The sequence below is a fragment of the Mustela erminea genome, chromosome 17, assembly GCF_009829155.1.
Source record: "Mustela erminea isolate mMusErm1 chromosome 17, mMusErm1.Pri, whole genome shotgun sequence".
NCBI classification, from domain to species: Eukaryota; Metazoa; Chordata; class Mammalia; order Carnivora; family Mustelidae; genus Mustela; species Mustela erminea.
This window is the reverse complement of record NC_045630.1, coordinates 45,723,421-45,738,890: the sequence shown is the minus strand read 5'-3', so window position 1 is coordinate 45,738,890 and position 15,470 is coordinate 45,723,421. Positions and strand designations below refer to the sequence as shown.

Genomic DNA, 15,470 nt, shown 5'->3' with positions numbered 1-15,470 from the left:
TTCATGACTTAACAGAGGTGTGTTTAAACAGTAATTGCACAAAAACAAACTGTGCTTGGACCCGGTAAGCTCTCACACCATGTTTTACGAGCGCCAGTCTTGCTCTTACCACATGTTACGTGTTACCTGTCTGCTTCTCCCCAGGTCCTCGAGGGCAGGGACCCTCTGACTTCCTTACTCATCTTGGTCTTCTCCGGACCTGGCAGAGTGCCTGGCCTAGATTAGATGGGCCAAGGCCATTTGTTGGGGGCCGACTGACTAAATGGTCAGTAGGAGCGCTGGCATGGGCTGGGGTGGAGAGCCAGTGCTGCCCGGACAGGAGCAGAGCTCTCTGGGGGCAGGGTCCAAAGGAAGATGGCAGGGTCACGGGAGGCAACGTCAGGGCACGCCAGGTCCCGGCGCCATGCTTCTTCTTTTCCTGCTCTCAGCTCCCGAGGGCGCTGTGGCCATCTGCTGGGGCGGGAAGGGCAGGTGCCCAGGGAGGCAGAGTCCGGAGCCAGCCAAGAGGATTTAGTCTTCTGCCCCTGAGCTCCTGGACCGGGGACAGCTAGAGGGAGAGTCCACATGGCCCTGCAGAATGTGATGGGGCGGCTGGGCAGGCACTCCTGGAACTGCCTGGAACTGCGGGGGGTGTGAAGAAGGAGGGGGTGGTCGCGGTGGCTGCCAAGGTGGCGAGAGGAGGACGGCTGTCCTGTGTTGCACAGGACATGGAAGGTCAGTGTCAGCAGACTCCCAGCCCCATGCCCTTACCACACCGGGAGCAAGCGGGGCCCTGCCCCGCGCCACCCAGTGCTCACATTCTGGTCACCCGTGGGCGCTTCCCACGCATTGCACAGACTCGAAGGAGACTCCGTGCGCGGCTCAGAGTTAATCCGGGGAGTTTGGCAGAGCCCTGGGCGGCTGGGCTGGGGGACTCTGAAGTCTCTGTTGAGTGGGATGATGAGTCACAGATAATTGGACGCACATTCTAACGGGGATTATGCTCTAAGGTGATTAAGAACTGTTCTTATTGGTAACGGACAAGAAAAGTTCTGAATTATTGGATTATGCACGTGGAGGGGTCGCTCTACTCTCTCAGCCCTCCACGCCTGCGCCGGGGACCCGCCCAGCAGTGAGCCGCGGAGAACGTGGGCCAAGCCCTCGCAGGTAGGAACATTCTGCTGAAGGGACAGCGTCTGCTTCATGGGCCTGGAGGAGATAAGAAGGGGGCAGGGAGGATCTCCCTGGATCTCCGGTCTCCGGAGGTGGTCCCTTTTGCTCAGAGCCTTCCCCGCACAGCACCCAGCGATTCTGTTGTTAGATTCCCCGGGGCTCGGGGCGCCTGGGTGTCTAAGTGGGTTAAAGCCTCTGCCTTCGGCTTGAGTCATGATCTCAGGGTCTTGGGATCGAGCCCAGCATTGGGCTCTCTGCTCAGTGGGGATCCTGCTTCTCTCTCTCTCTCTCTCCTGCCTCTCTGCCTACATGTGATCTCTGTCAAATAAATAAATAAAATCTTAAAAAAAAGAAAAAAAAAAAGATTCCCTGGGGCTCCTACTCTGACCCTTGCCTCACCCCCCCAACGCACACACACAAACATACACACACCAGGCAAACCATACACACAAACATGCTCACACATGCATGCTTCCACGCTTACACATGGGCACACCCTCACACACAGATACACTTGTATTTGCACACACACACGTGCACACACACACACACTTTCCCACCCTCCCCATCTCAGGGACACACATACACACACCACTCTGCTCCCTTCTCCCACTGAGATAATTCCAAACAGAAGTGCCTGTGAGATTGGGGATTTGTTCCCAGTAGCACACGAGGATGATTTGTCATCAAGCCTTTGCCTGCAGCTCTTTCCCATTCATTGTTACTCACGTGTATTTCTTTCTTTTTTTTTTTTAAAGATTTTATTTATTTATTTGACAGATAGAGATCGCAAGTAGGCAGAGAGGCAGGCCGAGAGAGAGGAGGAAGCAGGCTCCCTGCTGATCAGAGAGCCCGATGCGGGGCTCGATCCCAGGACCCTGGGATCATGACCCGAGCCGAAGGCAGAAGCTTTAACCCACTGAGCCACCCAGGCGCCCCCTCACGTGTATTTCTATGTTGATTGAGCACCTGCTACGTGCCAGGCCCAATCCTAGGTTCTGGTGACCTTCCTTTGGGTTCTTTTAGGAGTGGGCCTTGAGAAAAGGGCTCTAAAGAAACTAAAAGACTTTATTGAGATAGCATTCATTTACTGTACAATTCATCCCTCCGCAGTGTATACTTTGGGGATTTTTAGTATAGTTACAGAGTTGTATAACCATCAGCACACTCAATTTTAGAACATTTTCATCATCCCCTAAAGAGATCCCACAGCCCTTAGCAGTCTTTCCCTGCTGTCCTCGCTTCCCGCCCCCTGGCAGCCATGACTGGGCTTTGTCTAGAGATACACCTGTTCTGGACACTCGGTATGAATGGAATCATACACCACGTGGACTTTCATGACCAGCTTCCTTCCCTGAGCACAGCCACCCACACCGCAACAGCGACCGGCACTTCCCTTCGTGTTTCTGGCTGAATACTATTCCCCGTATCGATCTGCACATTTTGCTTCTCCATGCATCAGCGAGTGGTCCCTGAGATTGCTTCGTGCTCTGACTATTCTAGATTATGCTGCTACGAACATGTGTGCACATATGTTTTCAGTTCTTTTGGGGTCCACGCCTAGGCATGGGATTCCTGTGTCATATGGTAACTCCATGTTTGACACTTTGAGAAACTGCCAAACTGTTTTCTAAAGCAGCTGGGCCATCTTACATCCCCACTAGCAAGGCATGGGTGATCCAATTTGAGATAAGAGTTTAACTGTACGATTCTATTTGGGAAGTGATCCCAGGAAACACCAGTAGGAGCATAGGGGAGGGCGAAAGAGAAGGGAAGGCAGCCAATAAAGGATTATTATCAAGAAAATTACCACTGAGAATAATTGAAGCTTAAAGGCCACTGCCTAACTCTGGGAGTCCGTAAAGAACTTGGACTTCAGAGCCACCCTGCCAGAGGAGAAGGGAGCAAGGGGATGTATAAACCGATTCCCAGCAGCCTTGATGAGTGTTTCTGTGTGTGTCTGCATCTGTGTGTTAATTTCCTGTTAATTCCCTTTTGCTTGATGCAGATGCAAGCAATGTGGGCACAGCGGGAACAAGCTATCATGCAAAGAAATGCAGATGCTCGCAGCTGGAGTCAAATCTGCTGTGCAGGACTGGGCCAGGGCAAAGGAGGTGAGCTGGGACACCAGCAGCACCTGCTACCTGGGGGAAGCCTAGATTCCTGCCCTCATGGAGCTTATAGTCTAGTGAGAGAGATAGAAAGGAAGATCTGCAGTACCTAGCCAGATAGGCAGGTGACCTAGCCTGAAGGCAGGTGACGGGGCATCAGGGGTGCTGTGGTAGCTCAGGGAGTCCTCTCTTGGAGGAGATGACATTTCAGCTGACACCCGAAGGAAGTGTGAGACAGGCCATCTGAAGGCTGGTTGAACGTGGAATGGGAAATAACCCTGGAATCAGGGCTGTGGAAAGAGCAAGTGCTAAGACCCAGAATGGGAATAGCCTTGGCAGTAAGCAGGGGGAATTGCAAGAAGTCCAGGGTAGCTTTGGAAGAGAGGATGAGGCAGAGTAGGACAGAATAGAGATAAAGGCAGAAGTTGCGAACACCTTGTTGCTGGGCATCTGGACCCAGCCCTGAGACATCCATTCATTCCATTTACTAGTTTGGGCACCAGTCTGGGTGCTGGACGTGCTCCGGTGAATGCGTGTGACGGAGCCCTGCCCTCACAGAGCATCCATTCTGATAGGGGGATGAGTAAACAGCGTAAGTATGTACTAGAGGCTATTAATATGTAACTTGTATTAGAAAATGACTGATGCTTCAGACTTGAGAAAAATGAAGTAGACACAGGGAGTCCACGAGTGCGAGGAAGTGCTTAGAAATTCCAAGTAGAGAGGTGAGGATGGCTTCTAGAAGGGGCTGACAACACTCAGTACCTCTGAGCCTGGTGGGCTCCTGAAGACCCCTCCACACCCCCAGGACATGTATCCAATGCAGCCCGGGAGGGAGGGCACGACTGGATCTCCAGGAGAGAGAAAGAAGAGCAGGGACCCCAGAGTGGAGGGCTGGGGTGTGTTGGTCCAAGCTCATAGCCTGGGAAAAAGAGGAGGAGCCAGGGTGGGGGCAGGGGAGGGAGGGGGGCTGGGTCTGCCAAGCCACAGGGGAATATTGATGAGTTTTCTGGCAAGAAGTGACGGAGCCGGTAGGGATGGTGTAATGAAGACGGATGATCCCAGGCCAGCTCTGCTTGTCTTCCTGCCCGAGGAGGGAGAGTCACAACGGGGGTGCGTGGTGGTGGGAGGCCTGCCAAGTGCCTGGGTGCCCTCTACTCTGGCACCCCCATCCTCTCTCCTTCTCCCTTGCCACCCCTCCTCCCTGCTGCTATCATAGCATCACAGAGGAAAAGGAATGGAACTCCACCCACCCAGCCCCGGTCTTTCTTCCTAATCTTGGTGAAATACGCATAACATGAAATTTACCATTAGGGGCATTTAGTACACTCACAAGATGGTGTGCCATTGCCACTTTCTAATTCCAGAAATTTCATCACTCCAGAAGGAAGCTCCCCACCCATTAACAGTTACTCCTCCCTCTCCCCCAACCCCCAACCCCCAGCCCCGGGCAGCCATTCACCTGCTTTCTGTGTCTATAGATTTCCCTGTTCTAAACATTGCATGTCAGGGGAATCATACAACACGCAGCTTTTGATGTCTGGCTTCTTTCACTGAACAATAGTTTCAAGGTTCATCTGTGTTACAGCGCGTACTTGTACCTCGTTCCGTTTTCTGATTGAATAATATTTCGCCGTATGGTTATATCACATCTTGTTTTTCGATCAGACACTTGGGTGGTTTAGGCACTGGAATTTGAGACAGAAGTCCTAGTATTGTGTCCCACACCACTTCTACCTCTGTGGCGTTTGGGAGCATGTAATGTCTTCCAGCCTTACAATTCCTCCTATGCAATGAAACCATAATGTTTTAAATCTCTAGTGGGCTTTGAGAGCATCACAAAAATGGGAAACTCCCTCTCCGCTCTCTCTTTCTGTACTCTCTTCCCATTTGCTATTGAATTTGGGATAAACATCCAATAAAAAGATTCATATACCAAAGCCAGGTGGACTGATAGCAGCGTTGTGTTCTGTGTCGTTCAAATCATCTTGCTGATCTTAGTATGTGTTATTTTTCATATTTAAGCATCTTTGAAATCAGCTCACAGCGTACAAGCAGGGGTTGCATAGTAATTGGCAAAGCGCTTCACTTTCTTGGTGGTTTGTAAAATAATCGTGCTTCTGTTGTGTGGTCTGAGGTTTCTGTAGCACGGTAGGCACAGTTTAGTGACTATCACTACAAACCATAGGAGAAATAAAAACTGATTCCCTAATGAAACATTTTTGGTGGTGGGATGGTGGGGGTAGAGAGGCAGAGGCAGAGTGAGAAGCAGTCTCCCCACTGAGCAGAGTGCCAGTTGTGGGGCTGGATTCCAGGACCCCCGGGATCATGACCTGAGCGGAAGGCAGACGCTTAACTGACTGTGCCACCCAGAGAGATGCCCCAGCACGTGCTGTTCTAAAATGCAGGGGTAGACCCAGGGCTAGGGGGCAGAGCTGCTGAGAAAGGAGAGGCTTGTGCAAGTGAGCAGCGAGGTTACTATGCTCCCATTCTCCCCGAGAAAGGCCTCCCTGCCCAGCCCGCTCCCACCCTCTCCAACACAAGAGAAGCCACATACAAATACTGAATAAGTTTGCCTTCATTAAAAAAGACCAGAAGGGGCACCTGGGTGGCTCAGTAGGTTAAAGCCTCTACCTTCGGCTCTGGTCATGATCTCAGGGTCCTGGGATGGAGCACCACATCAGGCTCTCTGCTCAGCAGGGAGCCTGCTTCCTCCTCTCTCTCTCTCTGCCTGCATCTCTGCCTACTTGCCATCTCTCTTTGTCAAATAAATAAATAAAATCTTAAAAAAAAAAAAAAACAGGCCGGAGAGTGTAATTATGTCCCACAGAACAGGGAACAGAGGGCTCGGTCTGGAAGGAGGAGGGGGAGTGCACGAATGCCAGTTGGCAGGGCAGAGTTCATGAGTTTGGCTAATAGACCACCTCCCGGATGAACCTTATCTTGGCTGCGTGGGGAGGAAAACTGTTCTCCTGACCGTCCTAGCCCTGCCTGAACCTTGCTTCCTTCCCGGAGCTTTCTCTGACTCAGCCCACCCTTTGGCAGACTCTCGGGGCACGTAGCATCTGTCAGGAGCTGAGCACTAATTGCTCCCGTGCTGTCTTCTTTCTCCCGCTGAACTGTGAACTCTTCGAGGGTGGGGCATTTTGTAAGTTCTGTTTTGTTGTTTTGGGGTTTTTTTAAAGATTTTTTTTTTTTAATTCATCTCTATACCCAATGTGGGACTCAAACTCACAACCCATGAGATCAAGAGTTACATGTTCTACTGATTGAGCCAACGAGGCGCCTTGAGGTGGGGCATTTTGTAAGCTTCCTGTGGTTTTCCCATAGGTCCAGGTATGGAGTAGGAATACAGACAGGAATCCCCAGGCAGAGCAGTGTTTCCTAAAACATCCCGCCACGCCACCTGCGTGTACCACCAGCAGCTGCTGGAGCTGGTTATAAATGACATTTCCAGCTGTCCACCCAAGAGAACGTATTTCAGGTGGACTCGGGTGAGGGCCAGGACTCTGCATTTTAACAAGATCCCCAGGTAATTCTATGCTCCGTATTTTTAAACTTATTTATTTGAGAGAGAGTATGAGCGAGAGAGTGAGTTCAAGTCAGGGGATAGACAGAGGAGGAGGAGAGAGAGAGAGAGAGAGAGAGAGAGAGAATCTCAAGCAGACTTCTTGCTGAGCATGGAGCCTCATGGGGGGCTCAATCTCAGGACCCTGAGACCATGACCTGAGCCAAAATCAAGAGGCAGATGCTGGGGTGCCTGGGTGGCTCAGTGGGTTAAAGCCTCTGCCTTTGGCTTGAGTCATGATCTCAGGGTCTTCGGATCAAGCCCAGCATTGGGCTCTCTGCTCAGTGGGGACCCTGCTTCTCTCTCTCTCTCTCTCTCCTGCATCTCTGCCTGCTTGTGATCTCTCTCTCTCTCTCTCTCTCTCTCTGTCAAATAAATAAATAAAATCTTAAAAAAAAAAAAAAAGGAGGCAGATATTTAATCAACTAAACCACCCAGGCGCCCCATGCTCAGTCTTTTTAGAAATCCGCTGATGGGATGCTAAGGATTAAGCATCCAAGCTTCTCCTTGTTGCTGAACGCCTACTGTGTGTCTTGGTCTTCCCAGGGAAGGAGACTGATGCTCAGTCAGGGCTCAGGGAACTAGTCAAAGAAGAGACTAGTGTCACTGTCCTTGCTCCTACAAAGAGAGCAGGGGTGGCGGGGGAGGAGGAGGGATGGGGCAGTGAACTGCAGAGGCAGGGAGACAGGACAGAGGGGCTGAGTAGGCGAGCAGGAGGAGGTGCACTTGGACCTGGTAGTTGTGGACCCCTGCTGGTCCTGTGCCTTCTGCTGCCCTGTCCACCCAACCGGCTCACCAGGGGAGCAGGAGATCCTGTGGTCTAGACCCCTCTCTGTTTTGATCATCAAGAAGACCTGCCAGGCCACCCAGAATGGCCTGTTGAGGTTTCAAGGACTAATGTCTGAGGATGAGGGGCAAGACCCAGGGCCTTCAGAGGCACTGGCCGAGTCTGCAAAGCCAGTGGCTCTGCATGGATTGATGGCAGTGGAGAGCCCTGTCCTTGGCTTTCCAGCGTGCCTCCCACAGCTGCCCTTGTCTGAGATGAACAAGCTTGGTGTAGAACAGCAGGTTCTCTGGGTCCCCCAGTTCTGCTTTCCTGCCCTGACATCTCCCATATCTGCTTGATCGTGCTTGACCTTAGTTACAAAGTGGAACGCAGAATTTCAGGGATGTGTAATCTAGCCCCTTTGTTGTACAGACAGAAAAACACCCAGTCCCTCCTGCCAGTCCTCTGTTGCTTCATTTTGTTCCAAACCGGTCGTATTTTCAGCACTCCCGTTACCGCTTTTTCTCTCTCCAGCTCACGTAGCAATCAGATGGGCCGTGTTTCCCCAGTGCAATCAGGGAGCTCCCAGCCCCGGCTTGCCGGATTTATGGCTCTCTGCCGTCCTGCAGGGTCCTGCGGGGTCTGGGAGGCTCAGGAGTTATGGGCAACCAGAGAAAAGGTGTTCCGTGCACTTGGCCCAGCTGGTCAGTCACCTCCTGGGGCCGATTGCATGGGAAGAAAAAAATACCAGAGCCAATATGCTGACCACATTTTTATACTCCTCGCTCAAACCCAAAAATTTCCACAGGAGACTTGCTGGAAACTATCTAGAGAGAAAAGGCAGAGACGACTCTCTAAGTGGCCAGAGAAGGACCACACGGGGAGGACGCAGCAGGAGCCTGTCTGAGCACTTTGGGGGTCCTGTGTGCTACCGTGATAGGACGCGGGGCTCTCCGTTCTCTGAAATCTCCATGAATGCTTCCAAACCAAGGTCAATAGTTACGCAACCGGCTTCGAGGCAACTCCCGCCCTCCTCCAACCAAACCACCACCTTTGCCCCTCTAATGCAGAAGTCCTGGGGTCAGCGCTCTGCCACAGGAAAATGAGTGGCAGCCTCTGTAGGATTTGAGGCAGTTTTGTAATAGTGGGGCTAGTTGTGTAGCTAGCTTTGTTTCCAAGTAAGGAAAAAAAAATACGTCATTTCTTCGGATAAAGGACATGCTAAGACTAAAGGAGAGAGAAGGAAAAAGAGGAAGGGAGAAGAAGGACCGAAGGACAGACCGAAGGACAATCCCTTACATTGAGTTAATTTGGCCTTTATTAAAAAATCACTAGATTGTCTTTATGTTTGCTTTTTGCTGCGATGCAAAGAGCCCTGGGCCTGGGGGCTGAGCTCTGGGATTTAATTTGGGGTCTGCCGGATAGCAGGGTGTGACTTTGTGGGAATTAACCAATAGACTTAAGCATCATTACACTCGCCTTCGGTTTGTCCGTTATAAACCAGGAATGAAACACTTACTGGGTGGGGGATGGGGAGGGGGCAGGGAAGGGAATAAAACATTTACTGAGCATCTATGGAAAGGCAGGCATGTGACCGAGGATGTTTGTCTGATTCTCAACCCACTGAGGCCCGGGTTATCATGACCACTTTACAGAGGAGGAAACTCAGACTCCGAGGTTGAGTCATTGGCCACATCTCCCTGAACGCAAACCCCACCCTCTTTCCAGAAGGGCAGACAGGAAGAAGTAAAAGGAACGAAATAAAAGATGGCCTCGGGAGTTCTTGGTCTGGACCTCAGTTTTCTCTGGGAAATAGAAAACAAGATTATCGGGACGCCTGGGTGGCTCAGTTGGTTAAGCAGCTGCCTTCGGCTCAGGTCATGATCCCAGCGTCCTGGGATCGAGTCCCGCGTTGGGCTCCTTGCTCAGCAGGGAGCCTGCTTCTCCCTCTGCCTCTGCCTGCCACTCTGTCTGCCTGTGCTCGCTCTCTCCCCCTCTCTCTCTCTGATAAATAAATAAAATCTTTAAAAAAATAAAATAAAATAAAATAAAAAAAGAAAACAAGATTATCTACTGAGAGGAGGAGGCCGGGGAATGTCGAGAGTGGTGTTAGCGTGGAGAAGCGTCTGCGGCTGAGAAAGAGGGAGCGTAGCCAGCCTTAGAGTCAGGGTTGTTGAGAGGTTGATGGGGATCTGGTTATCCCTGTGACATTGCTCTGGCATCAGTCCCTGTCCGATTCGAGGAGAAGGAACAGATTTTGTTGGTCACTCGTCATCAAATCCCCAGGCCCTAGTACAGTGCCTGGAGTGATAAGTTTATTTATTTAATAGACATTGTGGCGCACCTACGATGTGCTGCTTCTTCTTCTCCCCGCCCCGTGTTCTGTTGTAGGTGCTGGGATTTCGAAGAGGCAAAGGCAGATCAAGGGCACCTGGCTGGCTCAGTCAGTACAGACAGCATGTGACTCCTGATCTCCGGATCGTGAGTTCAAGCCCTATGTTGGGTGTAGAGCTTACAGAAAAAAGTGAAATAAAACAAAAATGAAACTAAAAAAAAAGGAGACAGATTAAACCCTCGTCCTTATGGCATTTGCAGTCTGATAGGAGTCCGACAGTAAACACAGGAATGAACAAATAGTAGTGAAGTTATGAATTTAAAAAATAGAATAATAGGATAGAGACAGTGCCTGTCGCCGTGGGGGCGTTTTCTCAGGAGGTGACATTTGAGATATGACTGGAATGAGAGATGTTCTTGCCAAGATGGGGGAAGGGTGTTCCAGACAAAAGGAACAGCAAATGCAAAGCCCTGAGGCAGGAAGGAGCTTGGAATGTTCCAGGGAGACAGAAGGAAGGCTGGTACAGTTGGAGAGGAGGCGAGAGTGGGAGAGAGTGGTAGGAAATGAGAGAAGAGGGGTCAGATCCTATAAAACCTCATAAGCCAAGTTAAGAAGCTTGGATTTTATGCTAATTCCAGTAAGAAGTCTTTGGAAGGTTTTAAGCAGTGGGAGGGATGTGATCTGATTTATGTTCTAAAACAATCACTCTGGCTTTTCGATGGAAAGTAGACTGTGGTGGGAGGGGGGCGGCCAGTGGAACAGGAGGCTGGTGCAGCCGCCCAGAGAGAGGGGAGATTACTAGACTCACGTGGTAGCAGGAGAGAGAGGACAAGGACTTGGATTTGGGCAGTGGGTCTTGCTGGTTGGACACAGCGGGTGAGGAAAAGAGAGGAAGCATGGATGTTCTCTGGGCTTTGGGACAGAGCTGGTGGTGCTGTTAACTGATGGGGGAAAGTAGAGGAGGGAAATGCTGGGGGCAAGAGGTAGAGAAACCAAGAATCCCATTGTGGACATGTGAAGTTTGAAACATCTGTTATGGGTTCACTTACGTCCCCCCTCAAAAGATACGTTGAAATCCTAATCCCCAATACCTATGAAACTGATCTTTTTTTTTTTTTTTGACAGAGTTTACAAGCAGGCAGAAAGAGAGGGAAGCAGGCTCCCTGCTGAGCAGAGAGCCCGATGTGGGGCTCGATCCCAGGACCCTCGGATCATGACCTGAGCCGAAGGCAGAGGCTTTAACCCACTGAGCCACCCAGGCGCCCCTGAAAGTGATCTTATTTGGAAATAAGATCTTTGCAACTGTAACAAGTGAAGATGACGTCATTAGGGTAGCCCTAATCCAATCTGACTAGTGTCCTTAAAAGAAGAAGAAAGGGGTGCCTGGCTGGCTCAGTCAGTGAAGCATGTGACTCTTGATCATAGGGTTGTGTGTTCAAGCCCCACATTGGGTGTAGAGATTACTTAAAAAAAAAAATCTTAAAAAAAATAAAAGAAGAGAACACTTGGACTTGCACAGAGAGAACATGGTGTGAAGACATAGACACAGAGAGAGGATGGCCATGTGAGAATGGAGACAGAGATTGGAGGGATGCTGCTACAAGCCAAGGAACATTATGGGGGTCCCAGAAGCTGGGAGAGGCAAAAAAAAAAAAAAAAAAGGATCCTCCCCTATAGCCCTCATAGCCATGCGGGCCTGCCAGCACCTTGATTTGGGATTTCTGGCCTCCACAAATTTATGTTGTTGTTGTTTTTCTGTTTATTTGTTTGTTTTTAAAAGATTTTATTTATTTATTTGACAGAGGTCACAAGTAGGTGGAAAGGCAGGCAGAGAGAGAGGAGGAAGCAGGCTCCCTGGGGAGCAGAGAGCCCCATGCGGGCCTCGATCCCAGGAACCTGGGATATCATGACCCAAGGCCGAAGGCAGAGGCTTAACCCACTGAGCCACCCAGGTCCCCCAAACTCCTGTTATTTTAAGCCAGCTAGCTTGTGGTCCTTTGTTACAGCTGTCCTAGGGGACAAATACAGCATTCAAGGGGAGAGGTCAAGTTGGATATGCAGGCCTACAGTGCAGGGGAGAAGTTGGTCCTTCAAACCACAGGACTGCATGAGATTGCCTAGAGAGAAAGTTAGAGAATGTTGAGAGAAGAGGGCCCTTGTATTTCAAGGGCAGAGTGTTTCAAGGAGGAGAGAGTAGTCGATCGTGTCAAACATGAGGCATAAGTAAGTCAGACTGACTTAGCCCTTGGATTTGGTAAGAGAGGAGCTAAGAAAAAAAAAAAAAAAAAAAAGAGGGAGGTTGCCGATGACCTTGGCAGGAGATGTCAGCAGGTGGTGGAGAGAGTAGTCCACGTGGAGTGAGTTGAAGAGAGACTGTAGGTAAGGAAGTATAGAGTAATGCCAGAGAACTGACTTGAAGCTCACTATATAGCAGCAAAGAAATGGAACTTTACTTGGAAAAAGATGTGGGGGCCAAGGGAGGGTTTTTTAAAGGTGGGCAATATTAAGTCATATTTTTTATGTTAGTGGATATATCTAAGGAGAGACCAATGACTCAGGAGAGAGAGGAAATAATTGCAAGAAGCAAAGTCATGGAAGAAGTAAGAATGGATGGCGTCCAGTGCACAAATGGGGGGAGACTGACCTCAGAGAAGAACAGAGCCTCTTCATCTGCAAGGGGGGCAGGCTATGAGTAGCAAATCATGCAGATGGGTTGGTGGGAGGGTGAAATAGCTCTCATTTGTTTGCATTTCTTTTTATTTATAATACCAGTGAATCAGTGGTGCTGGAGGGTTGAAAAGAGAAGTAGGAGAGAGGAGGCATGAAATAATCCTTTGAGAGGGAGGGAAGGGGACTACACCATGGGAGTGTAGAAGGTTTGCAAGGTAGAGCTCAGTGCTCTCGTGAGATTCAAAGTAGCAAGTTTAGAGCAAGACCAGTTGATGAGCACGGTTGTATGATTATCCTCAGTAATGTTCGGTTGCTTGGGTACAGGTGAAGGGTACATGGCTAGCTGGGTTTAACCAGAATTAGGGTTTTACCAGAAAAGTATAATGGAGGCAAGGAGACGAGGCAAAGTAGCTGAGGATGTTTGTAAGAGAGAGATCACAGCAGCAACGTGACAATGAAGGGATGATGGTCACACGCAGGGCACAGGGACAATAAAACTTGCTCACTGTATCCGGTCCCTATGGGATCAAAGAATACTTGGAAGGGAGGTCTCAGTGAAAGCGGATGGGAACTAGAGGAGGCATTAGGGGCTGGGATGCCTAAAAGTAGGATTATTGAAGGTAAACATATTGGTGAGGGCAAGAATTAGGGTATGACCACGGAAAAAGGTAGAGAAGATAGCAGAAAGGTAGCACAGGGTAGGGTCTAGCCCCATTCACATCAAACACGCTGACATTTTTGCAGGAGGAAGAGGAGAAGTAGCTGGAAACACCTCTCTAGACCTTGAGATGTGTGGGGTATCCTGTTTTCTTTATCCTTCACCCTTGCCTACAGACAAGGCCGTTGGGAGGCAGTATCTTTGGGGGACAGCCAGGTGTCCGTAGAGTAAGACAATGAAGAGAATGCTCAGGAGAGGGTTCAAGATTGGAGGCTCTTTGGCCAGTGGCAGACTGAGTTCCAGAGGCTAGAGTGGCAAGGCTTGGGGATTGGAGACAGGTGGGAGATGGGGTGCAGGCAGCCAGTACACAGAGTGGTCAGGGCATTTTAGTCTATGGGATTATGGATGATGTGGGAGACTGGGATCTAGGATATGAGACACGATGGGGCATGTCCTGATACTGTCGTTAAAGGAGGTGGGTGGTCAGGTAAAGGTACATACTGTCTGGAGTATTTAGCTGGCCTATATGAGAACTCTACTGAAGAAAAGGACACATGACGTTAATCCATGTATCCCTGAGTCTAGTGCTGTGCCAGGCCCAGGGCTTGTGCATCCATCAAAATTTCATGTAGTCGGGGCACCTGGGTAGCTCCTTGGATTGAGCGTCCAACTTGATTTTGGCTCAGGTCATGATCTCAGGGTCCTGGAATCAAGGCCTGTGTTGGGCTCCATAGTCGGCGGGGAGCCCGCTTGAGATTCTCTCCCTCTCCCTCTGCCCCTCTCCTCTGTGTGTGCTCCCCGCCCCCCGCCAAAATTAATTTTTTAAAAAAACCTACATATAATTGATGCTCTGGTGACTATAAGAGGACAAGCCATAACCTATTGCACTATATACATCAGGTTTCCAGAATCCTGCAGGTGATGAAAATCTCTAAGTGCCTTTGATTGCTTAATATATAAGCACTTTGTCCCTTCTGATGAAAACCATTCCTGTGTTCAAGACTGAACAGGGACTGAACTGTAGTTGTGTTCTGCCTTAATTAGGAAGAGGTTGATAGGAGGCAAAGGCAGGGACCAGGAAAGTGACATGTTTAAATCCTCCGTGCTCCACCTCAGATGCTCAGCCCAGGCCCTTCTCCGGAAACTCAAAGCAGAAAAGAGAAGAGCCATGTCCTTCCCTTAGGCAGAAAGACGGCCGTTCCAGCCCTGGGCCTCTGACTTTGCTTCCTTTTCTCCCCTACCTGCTGCTCCTCCAGAAGAAATGATTTCCATTTCTTTTGACTCCTATTTTTCTAGCTTTTCTGATTCTGTTTGCCCTCCCTTTGTCTCACTGGAGAAGCTTCTTTTCCTCTCCAGAATCTCCCATGACATGCTTCCTTCCTGTCCCAACCCCTCCCCCAACGCCACTAGATATGGGAGTCCAAAACTTTTCTGAAGAGGCCTCTAGAGTTCCCGCTGATGTTATGCCCCAGTGTCTGAGGTGACCTGGCCTGGTCTCTGTGTGGCTGAGAAAGTGTCCCTTTGTGTTGGCTGATGAATGGCTGCCCTGTCCTGCCCCAGGACCTCAATGCCTGGAGGGTAACAGGAGAAAGCCCACTCCCCTCCTTAGGCTTTGCACCTGCTGCTCTCAGCTTTCCTTGGGGGCCACAGGGTACCTGGGCAGGCAGCTTGCTGGCTAAACCTTGGAAGGGGCAGGTCCAGGATCCCTTTCTGCCCTAGCTTCTCTGGACAGCATGGTCCCTGCTGAGGGGCTGCCCGTACCCTTCAGCTTTCCCTTCCGTGTCCCCCCTGCTCTACCCTCTTCCATCTCCTGTTACGTCCCCGGAGTTGAGTCTCATAACAGAATAATGAGCCTGCTGGCATGCTGTTTCCCCTGTGACGAAAGGCTTGAACTGTAGAATTTCTGGGCTGGAAAGTATCTCACCTGGTTAGACATCTTCGCCTTTGCCTGGAGACGGACGGGGCAGTGTGCAAATATTCCGGCCAGAGTCATAGACACATCCCGGTGTTTCAAACAGGAAAACTCAGTTCAGTTCAACAAATGTGTAGGGAGCATTGCTCTTATTGTTGTTGTTATGTTGCTGTGCATATTATCTCATTAAAATATTTTATTACTCACTCTGACTATGCAGATAGTACATGCACATGGTATGTCACAACTACTAGAGGGTAAATCACGGAAAGTTGGTATTTCTCTATACTTCTGAGCC

At 50.0% G+C, this 15,470-nt stretch overlaps 1 long non-coding RNA gene across 1 annotated transcript; it reads left to right on the top strand.

Moving 5' to 3' along the window:
* The first annotated feature begins 407 nt into the window (after positions 1–407).
* LOC116576607 lies at positions 408–4,243 on the top strand. The gene is made up of 3 exons (XR_004280223.1): positions 408–714; positions 990–1,146; positions 3,161–4,243. It is a non-coding gene; the product is annotated as an uncharacterized LOC116576607 (long non-coding RNA).
* Positions 4,244–15,470: the final 11,227 nt, after the last annotated feature.